Genomic DNA, 12,359 nt, shown 5'->3' with positions numbered 1-12,359 from the left:
GTGATTTCCCCTCTTCTGTTTCCTGGCATGATGAATTTTGCTCATGGGTTTGGTTTGGCTTCAGAGTTCTTTCTGTGTGATAAGTGAAGGTTAGCTACTTGGGGACTGGTAGTTAATTTGAGCCTATGGGCAACTCCCTTCTTGCCTGGGATTCTATTTGTAACATTTTGCTCTGTGGGTTTAACTAAACTGTCAGGACAGCAGAGGGCTGAGTTATTAGAGTTCATTGTAGAAAGCTCAGGGAGGAAATGAAACTGTTCACCATCCCCAGAGAAAAGAGTTGTGGCAGGAAGGAGAAATCTGTGCCCGAAATCCTCTGTGATGCTTTGCTTCTCTGGAAAACGATGTGCAGAATTTCTCCCCTTGTCCCCTGAGGACATACAGACAGTAGATTTTGAAGCAGTGTCACCTCTGTGTTTTGCTCCCCACCTTTGCTAGAGCACAGCCTTGCTCTAGTCTAGCCTGGGTAGGGGCGGCTCGGATATTGTCATTGTATCGGAAAGCATCCCAGGACCTGAACTGTGACAGGGGTGATGAAGGATGTAGGGATAGGCTGAGACACCTAGCCCTGGAGGACAACAGAATGGACCAAACTTCCTCTTGGCTCTAGAAACCGCTGATGTGCTGTCCCTGAGGCTGAATTAAAGCCAGCCAAGTCTCCTTGATTAGGTGTTAGGGCAAGGTGTGCCTAAGTTATTTCCCTGCCTGCTATTTAAATCTCATAAAGTTACTATTGTCGCCTTTCTGTACTCATTGCTTCTGGTTCAGAGATCGAGTATTACAACTTCCTAAAAGGTCTCCTAAGCTTTAAAATTGCTTTCTGAATGCTTTCAACCACTTCCCTTGCTGCTGTCATACAGAGTAAACTTTGTTCTAATATGAGGTGGCTGATTCTGCCTGCAACATTCTCACAATCAAGGGCTTAGATGTGGTGGGGGAGGTGTGACTTTACGCCCTTGACGTCCACATTACTGACTTCAGGTCATCCTTGCAGGGAAGTAATGTGCATGGATTTTATGGAAGGAAAGGATATGGAAGCATATGAAAGAATATAGAAAAGCTCAATCTTCATAAATTTTACTTGATTATAAGAAAATTCTTATAGCTAGATTAATTCAAGCAATAGTTTTAATTTTGTTGTACACTGAATTTATCTTTTTATTGATTATCAGAATTCTTCTAAGCCCTCTAACAGATTTTAATTTTTAATTGTTTTCTAAAATGTTGAGGTCAGTTGTTTTTACTAAGTGTCACAATTTCTCTCACTGAATCTCAGTGCTTTATAAATTATATACACACCCACACACAACCATGTATGTATGTCACAAATGTTTGTTGGGGAAATCTTGGAGGATAGTCCTGAAAACAGCTAGGCGTAGTAGCTTAACTTTTTCATTCCAATACTATTTTTCTGATAATAAAAGAAGTACATTATCATTGAAGAAATTTAGAAATATATATATATTTTTAAAGTGCACTGATGAAAATATACTTTATTCATAATACTACCATTCAGAGTGTTGATTTTATATATAGGGTTTAAGATAGATATTTGTGTGTGTGAGTGTTTTAACATAATCAAGATGATTTTTATATTGTAATCTGCTTTTTCGTTTAGTAATACAATATTTATTTTACTAGAGAAATGACCAAACTGAACTATGTCAAAATCTTTGGCGAATGATTGTGGTTGTATTTTGGAGCACAATAAAAAGTGTGCCACATTAGGATTAAAGAGTGTAGAACTACAGCCCCCTCCCCCATCCCACTGCAGCGCCCTCTCTTCGTAGATAAGGACACTGAGCCCTGGAGAGTGTAGGACAGACTCGAGGTCACTGGAGTTGGTGGCAGAATGAGAGAGGACTGGGACCCAGGCCTCCTCCCTCACAGCCAGCTGGGTTTTCTCTCCAGTACACATCTTCGTGTGGTATGTTTCTTTCTTCGCATGAATGAGCTTCAGGTTCATGGATCTTTTGAATCCTAGCACAAAAAAAAGGCGTCAGCCATCCACTCAAGGGATTTGGGAGTAAAGGGAAGAAGAGGGAACCCAACTTAGTTGAGCCCAGGCTGCAAGGTTGCTTCCTCACAATAGTTACCGGGCAGTGCTTCGGTCCGGAGAGCGTGGGTGAGAGTGCCCCTCACGACGGAACGCAGCTTTATACTTTGCCAGGCGTTTTGATCTCTCTTCTCGGTTTTTGATCATCGCAAAGATTAGTGGGGATGGTTTGCATTGAACTAATGGCTTAAATTCTGGGACTTGAGAATACACTAGCTGTGCTTGAACCTTTAGGTCTAGCTCATAGCCTGGACTTGCAGCCATCTACTGTGTGCTTTCCGCATTGTGGGTGTTTATTGTGGAGCAAACTTTCCGTTTGAAATGGTTATACCAGTTTCTCAGTATAGCATTTGTCCCATTCTTTTGCTGGATTTCTCAACATAAAGAATTCAACCCGGAAACTGTTGATTTAAACAAAAGATGCTCCTCTCTGTTTCTCTTTTTTCCCATCTCTCCCTTCTCCCTTCTGACTTTTTCTTGCTGCAGACCTCTTCCCCACACCCTATCCTCCTGACCTCTTCTGAATTCTCACGGCTCTTCACTCTTTGCTGTGAAGATGACATTTCAAGATGCATGCGTTTTAGGACCACGAGGTTTGGGGTGTGAACGTGTGTGTCCTGGCATCTCTCCAGAGATCCCAGGGCCTAAGACAGAAAGAACATTCTGAAGAGTTGCAGGAAATAATTGATCAAGAGGTTGGTCTGTGCGGGGCACATTGGAATTTAGTGAACGTGTAGCCCGAAGCAGAAAGTGCCCAGCTGCTTTCACGGCCCTTCGAAAACGTGTACAAGTACTTGGTGAGAACTTCAGAACTCAGTTAAGCTGTCTTTGATTCCAAAGATATCCCCAGGGCCAGTGAATAAATTACAGATGCTTTAAAAAAAATTTTTTTTTACTTAATGCCTATATTAAATGATTGATTTTTTATGAACCAACATGACTACATAGGTTAATCAAGTTATTGCTGGATTTGCTTAATTTTCCCCACTTTTTTTTTTTATAATGCCTTGTTTATAGAGGCAATAACAGGATCCTTTGTTATCCTTGTATAAAATTAAACACTTTTGACCTATAGAAGAAATGCTGCATCTATATAAGCTGTTTCAGGTCTGTTTAGTTGAGTGGTGGTTCACCTTTTCCCCTATACTCTCTCGTCTAGATTCCAACCTGTAGAAAGGGTCTTTTTCTCTGTATTTACTATGCAGCACATAGGGCCTCTCTTTAGGGGTGTATCGACTAGATTCACAAAGATGCTATTTGGGGCTTGAACTCAGTGACTTACTAAGTGGTACCTTTGTACCCTTAAAGAATTCCATTGAACAGCTTTCTCTATACTCTTAGCCAAGTTCAATTTCTACATCTGTGTACTTTGTCCTTGCTTTATCTGAAAGTTGCATAGGACTACATGTTGTAATTAAGAGTATTTTAACCCATGCTTTTACTTGCAATCTCTCTTTTCAGAAAATCTTAACTTTCCTTGTTCTATACTTTACTTTTTTTTTTTTTTTTTTAACTTCAAGGTCTCCCAGAACCTGGGAAGTGGAAGAAATCTTGGGTGTCATCTAGTCTGATTCCTACCTCTTTCATTTAAATGGGCAGGTGGTCTGAATTTGAAACTTCTGTACTCAGAAAACACAAAGAAATAACGGGGCACGTTTCAGAAATAGTGGGCTGCTGGGCCCGAGGGGCTACTGTTCTTTTTGGTTTTGACACCTACACCCACTATATTTGCATGACGAATGTGGAATGGATGCAGAGTGCCACAGACTATCTTAGGATATTTCTAAAGGAGGGGTTAATGAGAAGCTCATTTTTTCTTGTTTTAATGGCTTAGCTATATTCCTCTTAACAGTTATAGACACCCATATGAAGACACAGCTTTCCTTAGGAAATTTGAAATTGATTAGCATCTCTGATGAGCCTTCAAGGTTTATGGTAATGTTAGTATCATTTTCTCCTCCTCCTCCTCCTCTTCCTCCTTTTATTGGTGAAGAGAGAGGAACTAGGTCAGCTCTATGCCAGTTTCAGCTTTTTCCACATTTTAAATTACAAAATCTGAGTTTGCTCAAATTTGTTTCTTTTACCAAAAAAAGTAAAAAAAAAAAAACACACAAAAAAACACAGAAAACGCATCTGATGCCTTCTCTTAAGAATGAGAATTTACCCAGTCAGGTTTTCAATAAATCAGTTACACTGATGTGCTTGCTGTGTGACAGACTGCAACTGAACCTCATTATTCATACATGTCTGTGTGATGTTACTAAATCAATTTGTGCTGTATCCATTTTCCACTCATGGATAGTTCACGGTCCCTTATGAGCAGAAATAGTCAGCAGGCAATAATAGAAGACACAGAGCACAAATGGATGGGGCCCATAATCCTTTGCTCCATGGTGCTGGGTCCATTTTTTAAATTCATTTTTAGTGTTTTTTTAAAATAAAAATCCTGGTCTCATCCATATGAATATGGCATCAGCAAAATAAAAAAGCAGATACTTTCCAAACCTTTACAAATCATTCTGCTTTTATTCTAATAAAGATTGTTCAATCGTTGTCAAATGAAAGGGTCTCTGTCCCTTCTGATGGGCAGAGCTGGCCATTCCTGCATGTGGTTCCTTATTGGATGTAGGAGTTGTCTGTGTGGCACAGTAGCCTTTCCTGATTCAAGAGATAGCATGAAACAAGAAAAGCCAAAATGTAGTCCAAAATGTTTCCTTTGCAGTGGTGAACAGTTCCTAAGGACAAGGAACTGAGTGGCACAAAACAGAGTAGAAGAAAGAGTATGAAGTGGCCACGGCACCATCTGTAGCCGCCTGTGTCGGGCAGGTTCTGGTGTCTGTTGGCAGCTGGAGAGTTGTGGCTACTAAGGCAGCAAACCCCCGTGAAGCATCCTGCAGGGCCCATCGTCAGCTGATGTCCCCTCACTGAGCTGCTGGTGTGGACCCACCGAAGAAGTGGTGTAAACTCACCCATCACATTTGAAGCTCAGAGCTTGCTTCTGCCTGTGCCATTGCTTGACAACTCAATTCTGACCAGTCCTCTCCTCCACTGGTATCTTCTTGATGTTCCTGAGGAAGAAGATATCAACCCTACAGGGTCTTCAATTCTTTTGTACTCACAGAACTCCAGGAGACGATTTTCATAACATTGTCCTGGAACTCAGGAATTCATTCTACTCTGAGCTCTGTCATTAATATACTTGGTGATCTTTCCAAGTGAGTCTACCTCTCTGGGTGTCAGTTACTCAGCTGTAAAATATGGGCATAGGATGAAAGATCCCCAAGGTCCTCTAATCTCTAAGCCTCCATTTGTTTGCAGTTCTGGACTTTTGTTGTTCCCTGGGGCATTTCATTTTTTTGTGTCCTGGACATTAAAAAAAATACTATTCCAGCTGATACTTGAGGTTCTAAAATAAAACACTGTTAATTTTAAAAGTAAATTTAAAGGAAAGAAAAAAGTGTTCCTTGGGTCAAAGAACAAAGGATTGTCTGATAAGCATTTACAAAAAAGTATATTTCGATGTCAAGGTAATATGACAAGGTAAGATGTTACAGAAAAACCCGAATGTGAACTTTTTGAACTTTTTTTGAATATACAAAAAAGTATATTTCGATGTCAAGGTAATATGACAAGGTAAGATGTTACAGAAAAACCCGAATGAACTTTTTGAATGAACTTTTTGACCCGAATGAACTTTTTGAATGAACTTTTTGATCCCAATAATTAAGACTTAAACCTAAGGAGCCTTTATAAAGAATCAAACTTAAAAACACAAAGATCTAAAATGCATTTATTAAGATATCAGTTATATACTGAAATTTCCAAAGAAAGATTAAAATTATCCTATTCTTTTTCCCTGATGTTCAATGAGTGATGAAGTTTCTGAGTTTCTGTTGCACATAACAGAGAGATAATAAAAAAAATACTTCCTAAAAGGCTCACTCTTCCATACAGAGATTTGGTCCGTTCAACAAATGTTTTAAATGCAGTTGTGAGGTAGAGGGAGTTTGGAGCTTAGTTTCCCTTATGATTTGAGCAGATAATTCATGATGCTGACCTACACTGAGATTTTCCAGCACTCTGTTTCTGCATCACAGAATTGCTATAACAAAGTATTTATTTATAACCATGGTTTATTGTCTCACTACTTTTTGTTTCCCTCATGCTTTTCCCTCTGTGCCTTTTGTTTCCCTCATGCTTTTCCCTCTGTGCCTTTTGTTTCCCTCATGCTGTCTACCCTGCCTAGATTGCCTCCGCTGCCTTGAGATAACTCCTATTCAAACTCTGACTCTAGGAAGCCTTTTATCTCCAAGGATATATGTGGAATCCCATCTTTACATCTCAGAATATAATTGCAAGTTTATGCGTCTGTCTCCCTGAGTAGGGCTGAATTCTGTGAGCAGGAATGGTATCTCATTCATCCTAGTACTCTTGTCCAACTTGATACCTATCACTTCGGTAGAGCTCAGTGAAGGCTTTTGAATGACTGATTGAAGGCATGTCACATGAGACCGTTCAAATAGTAATAATTATAATAATAGTTAAAATGGAAAGAGGTGAGGGAAACAAATATATCAAAGGTAATATCTTACTCTCATTTAGCTCTAAGCTGCCTGGCAGCCAAGTCCAACAATAAATATGATGTGACCAAAATATAGTAGAAAGTAATGTGGTTTAGAGGAAGCAGCGTAGGATTTGGAGGGACAGAGAAGGGGATTTGAATCTTGGCTTCATTATTTACTAGTGACCTTGGGCAAGTTCTAGGATCTTTCTTCATCTCATTTACTTCATCTGCAAAATGGGAAGAACAACATCTACTTTATAGAGTTGTTCTAAAGAATTAATACATGTGAGGTGAATATAGATGCTGCTCAAGACTGAGGTCATTCAGAGGATCTCTATGGGTTTTTTTTTTTTAATTGTAGACTTTACTTTTTAGAACAGTTAACTGCTGTTTTTCCTTTTTTTAACTAGATAACTTACTTAAATTATATGGTAAACATATAATTAATAGGGTCAGAGGCCAAGGAAAGTGCCTTTATCTCTAAAGACTATCTGGCCATTTTCTGTCACCTCTATGGAGTGCGGTATTAAGTGGCAAGTGAACTTTCTTTGGGAGAAGATAACTTGAGACATAACAGGTCAGTGATAAAAGTTAAAACAGGAAAAATCATGCAAGTTATGTTTCTTTCACTAGCGTTTGGAATTTAGAATGTACACACTTTTTAAGTCTGTTAAGAAAAAAAAAAGGGTTTTCAAGCAGAGTTGAGTGGGTCACTGGGGCTGTTCACTGGTAAGTCGACTGAAGGGCCTGTGAGTCTGTGGGCCCAGCTGACGCTGGGAGAAGGGGAAATCAGTGCAGAGCATTTGACCTGTCAAGAGGGGACTCCCCAGCTGGAAAAGCACAGTGAGCATGAAGGGAAGCAGTGGACAAGGGCCGAGCCACTGAGCACAGAGTCAAAATGGACATTTGGGGTTATGGAAAGCTCTCTGCATATATAAACAGCATCTGTCATTAAAGGAATTATTGGATTTTAAAAGCCCAAAGAAAGTTCTTGCAGGGCCATCTTGAACAAGGGGAAAGCTAGAACAGCCAGGGGGCTCAGTTGGACAGGAGATAAGTGATGAAAGAAGCAGAAGCGGTGACGGGTCAGCCCCTGTCCAAAACAGTAGCCAGGCCAGATTGATTTGCTGGGAGAAGTGTGGTTTGTTCAACTAACAGAGACAAATACCCCAACCACTGGCATGGTTGCAGCAGCGCTTGGTTTCAGATCATCTCTTCCTAAAATGGACTGTTTTTCAGCTCCCTAGAAGCTTAACAAGAGCTGAAAAGATTTTGCTTCTGTTTGCTGGGCTGCTACACATGCCACTTATTACACCTCTACCTAGATGGAAAGCACTGTACCCCACTGTTTTGCATGTTCAAGCAAGCCTGCTTAGATAGATGACAGTGCAGAACAGCTGGCTTCGTCAGGAGCTGATTTGCACTGCCATGACATTACCTAAACAGTCATTACTTACTTTTTTCTTCCTTCAGTGCTTAAGCAAGTTTCAGCATGTTAGAAACGAGGTATGTGGGAAATGGCCTAGAGCCCTGGGATAAAAATATATGTCACACCCTAGTTAGCTTAGGTGAAGTTAACTTTGGATTGATATATATGGACATCCCCTTTTAGGAGCTGGCCCACCCACACACCACCCCAGAGCTCTTAAGTAGCCCTCTGTATGTGGAATATGGACCTGTAGCCACCCACCGGCTTCCTAATTCTTTTTGAATTAAGAGTTCTAAGTTAAAGGGACAGTCAGTATCTCCAACTTGTACTGTGTCTATCAAAGCTAAAACCGTGTGGATCAAACAACAGTAGCGTATGGAGCATTTCCAGTCAGTGAATGGCTTTTCTCTGCAGGAAGTACTCAAAATCAGAAGTTTGCCTGCACCCAGTCAGGGCAACTGTGCATTAAATTTGTTCTGAACATATGCTAACCGGACCAAAGTGTTAGTTTTACAGATCATTACGATGCTTGTGAAAAAGAATAATTAACGCTGAGTAAAGTGGAGAGAATTATCCATTACCACATATTGCAACAATGAGCTTTTAACAGCAGAGAAACAGAGACATTTTTGGGTGTCTTATATTACATGCCTGTGTGTTGTCCTAGGGAGATGGAATCAAGACAGGTTAAAGGCAGAGAGTGAGGACCTTTCCATCCTAATCCAATAGATACAGTATTTTAAATAATTTATTTGATAAAGGCAGTGCCCACTTCTGATATATATAGTATGTCAGGTCTTCCCTCAGTTAAAGCTTTTCAAGTAAAACGTTGGTCAGGTTTGAACACCACATATTCATGAGTTCCCAGTGTGGCTGGTTAGTAATTCCTTATCCTACAAAGAATTTTAAAAATGTGCCAGCTTAAGGAGGTCAGAGGCTAAAGCATGGAGGTGTTTAATGCGCATTTTTTTCTCTCCCTAATAGACTGTTGACATGGGTCTTTTGTGAATTCCGAAGCTAACTAAATATATTAATGATCTGAGTGAGGGGAGGAGCAGAGACTGCTTAAATTTCAGGATATAAGGTTTTGTTTAATTTCAGTCAATCATTTGTTGATGGCAAGTACACCAGATGAAATGCCTCCTCCGAATAAGCTCTGAGATCTTTGGGTCTGTGTATATAAATCATCTTGCCTGCCATGACACCGCATCCAACAAAGCCTGTTGACACTGACAGGGACCAGCTGTGTAAGGCCATGAAAAGACGTTAGGTTTTGACATTAGCTGACTGACAGTTACATTTGGAGGCACCATTCGAGGGTTTGAGATTTTTGTCGAGTCCGTCAGGTAGATGGAAATCACACTTAATGTTATCACATGTCTTTAAACACTTAACTGAAGATAAACTCACCTCTGTCCATGGAATTGAGCTCAAAATAACCTAGCTTTAGCTCTTCAGACCTAAATACTTCTCTCTCTCTCTCTCTCACCCAGTCTCTGATTTTTGTAGCCACAGCAGGAAGAAAGTTTAAGAGGTAAAAGTTATATTTACAAAGTAGTTATAAAATGTTTTTTCCTGGAATGTTTTCTGCCTTATCCCTACCCATCTCTAAACACACTAAACATGATAAATTTATGAGCAAATATAAAACTAAACATGATACATTTTACATTCTCACACTAACAAAATGCCCTTAAATTTATCATGGCTACTGAAAATGTTAGTATTTGCATATTACAACATTTCCGTAAATTTTCACTTTCAACAGCTTAATAACTTCTGGAAGTTTTCTGTTTCTAAATCTCAAGGTTTAAAAATCACTAACATAGGAATATTAGTTGAAGTAGATTACCACTCTAGGTAAAAGATTCTCTGCACGAAGCTTATGAAAGACTGAAGTCATTTTAATCTAAAATTGAAAGAAGCAGAAGATCACAAAGTAGGGTTTCAAATGATGAGTTGAACTGATTTTAATGTAGCATTTTGGATGATTTAATATTCCTAATCTTTATTTAAAAAGTTAAACTATTTTTTTAAAATTTTCATCAATATTTAGGTAAAAATAAGTAGAAACAGTTAAGGAAAGTTTCCTTTATCTTAAAACAATTTCTCATTGAGTTTAGCATAAACTATTTTAAAATAACTACTAAAAAGTGGGTTATAGAATTTTATGACTTCAATTTTCCATCTTCAAAATTTCAGTGACAAAATATGAGTACATTTCTACTTTTAGAAAACCTGAGTATCAGCATTTGTTTTAGTTTGTATAAAAGCAACTGCAGAGTGACAGAAGGAAAATGTTCACACTAATTATGAAGGGAATTATTGGCTTTGTTCATATTGGAATCTCTCTAATGTTTGAAGAGTGGGTTAATGGTGATCTGCATTCAGTCAGCTGTGCATTCATCACACACGCACACACACACACACACACACACACCCCTCAGGTGGCATTTTTGCCTACAGGCTGCTGAGAGCTGATTATTCTTCTAATCAAAACTGTCACAATCAGGGGAGACAATTAGTCAGGTTAGGGCCCTGCTGATTTCGCGTGTGGCCCTTAGCATCAGATGGCCTTGAGCACTCTTGAAACATATCAACAAGTATTTCAGTAATACCTCCTCTGCTCTGCCTGCTGCCATTAGGGTCTGCCTCTCATTTCTGGAATTGCTTGAGTTTGTGAGTTCTTGTATATTTAAATTGAGACCACAAGGTATTGAAATTTTCAAAAGTGGAAACTTGGCAACCTCCATTGCTGGTGCCATTTTAAAATTACCCAGTCAATAGCTCTAAAAATCATGAAATCAATTACCTATAAATAGGTTTCTGTTTGTTTCTGTATTTATTATGCACTTACGAAATTCGATTTATAGAGTTCAATTCCTATGTAAAATGCATACAACATATAGTGCATAAGACAGTCCCACATATAATAGGCCTAGCATATTTTAAGCCTTAGTTAAATCTGCCATAAAACCCATTTGACAATAATACGTTTTCATATTTTTCAAATGAAATAAATTTTGTTCTGAATGTTAGATTTATTTATTACAATAGTCTGGTCATTGCCTGATTTTCCAGATACTAAAAAGTTTTCTAATCAAAAAAGCAGTGCCTTTTATCAAATCTTTTAATACCTGATATGTCTAAATAGGCGTCACATCTTTCTAGTTGAACATTCTGCCAGTTTTAGAACTCAGTCTAGAATGTAACTCTGTTCTAGGGTTTTGTAGCCAAATACATATCATTTATTTCACTATCTAGTTTAATGAGTATATTATCATTTAAAAGTAAAATGTCTTTAGAAGCAAGAAGATTAAAGAGAGATTTACTTAAAACAGTGTGGGGCTTGTTATTCTATACAAGGATGCAACATTGATAAAAATTTTTTTTAAAAAAGAGAAAGGGAAAACCAGACAAGCATTCCTTTTTAGTTACTTGAAGGCTTAAGGTGTTTTACTGAAATATTAATTTTATATTTTTGAGTTAGGTCTTCATGTGTGCCTGTTGGTGTATTCATGAGTTTTCACATGTGTATGCACTATAATTCTTATATTTAGCTAATGACTCTAACAGGGAAGATCAATTTGAAAATGATTCTTTAAGAGTTTAATACATAAGAAATAATAGTGTGTTTTATATAAAGAGATTTTTCTTTCATAGTTCTGATCATTTGATGAAAATAAACTTGAGTTTTTCCAAGCAAATGTCGTAAGTATGACATTTCCTAAATGGGACCAGGCTTGGGTAATTTATGTAATATCTCTATGCATTTATTTATTCACTCATTCAAGCTTTCATTTATTTATTCATTAAGTCATTCATCATCATTCATTCTCTCTTTATGTATAAATAAATCTACATATATAAACATATATTGAGGATATTTATTCTCTACCTCCCTAAACAGTGAAGTAGTTAATACCTCCAAGTATGTTTTTAAGGTTTTTTCCTTTCTATTTCTCAAAATTTAGAAATATTTGTTGGGTCTGTTTCTTCATAGGAATCGTATTTTTATCCTAATTTCTGCAGTTTATAGCTTGAACGATCTTACTTTTTTTTTTTTTTTTGCTTTTACACATATGCATAGATAGCTAACACAAACCAATGTAGCTGATTTATCCAGTTGCTCCATGAGCAATTAAACCAGGAGTATTATCTCAGCAGGAATAAGTGGGCAGATTACACATGTGAAGTAAATGGGTCTTTGAAGCTTGAGCACATAGGTATTACTGCACAAGAGGCTACGTTAAGATCCCTGTAGAGATCAATGGGGTGAATACCAGAGAAGAGAGAAGTGATGTCATAAA

The 12,359-nt window shown here is 38.2% G+C and overlaps 1 protein-coding gene across 5 annotated transcripts in view; it reads left to right on the top strand.

Moving 5' to 3' along the window:
* The window catches only part of EFNA5 (ephrin A5), a 277,269-nt gene that overhangs the window by 196,814 nt on the left and 68,096 nt on the right, over nt 1–12,359 (top strand). The window lies entirely within an intron of this gene.

This window comes from Balaenoptera borealis (assembly GCF_965194805.1).
Source record: "Balaenoptera borealis genome assembly, chromosome: 2".
In the NCBI taxonomy this organism is placed as follows: Eukaryota; Metazoa; Chordata; class Mammalia; order Artiodactyla; family Balaenopteridae; genus Balaenoptera; species Balaenoptera borealis.
Note: the sequence above shows the minus strand (reverse complement) of the source record. Positions and strands in the feature narration are given on the sequence as shown.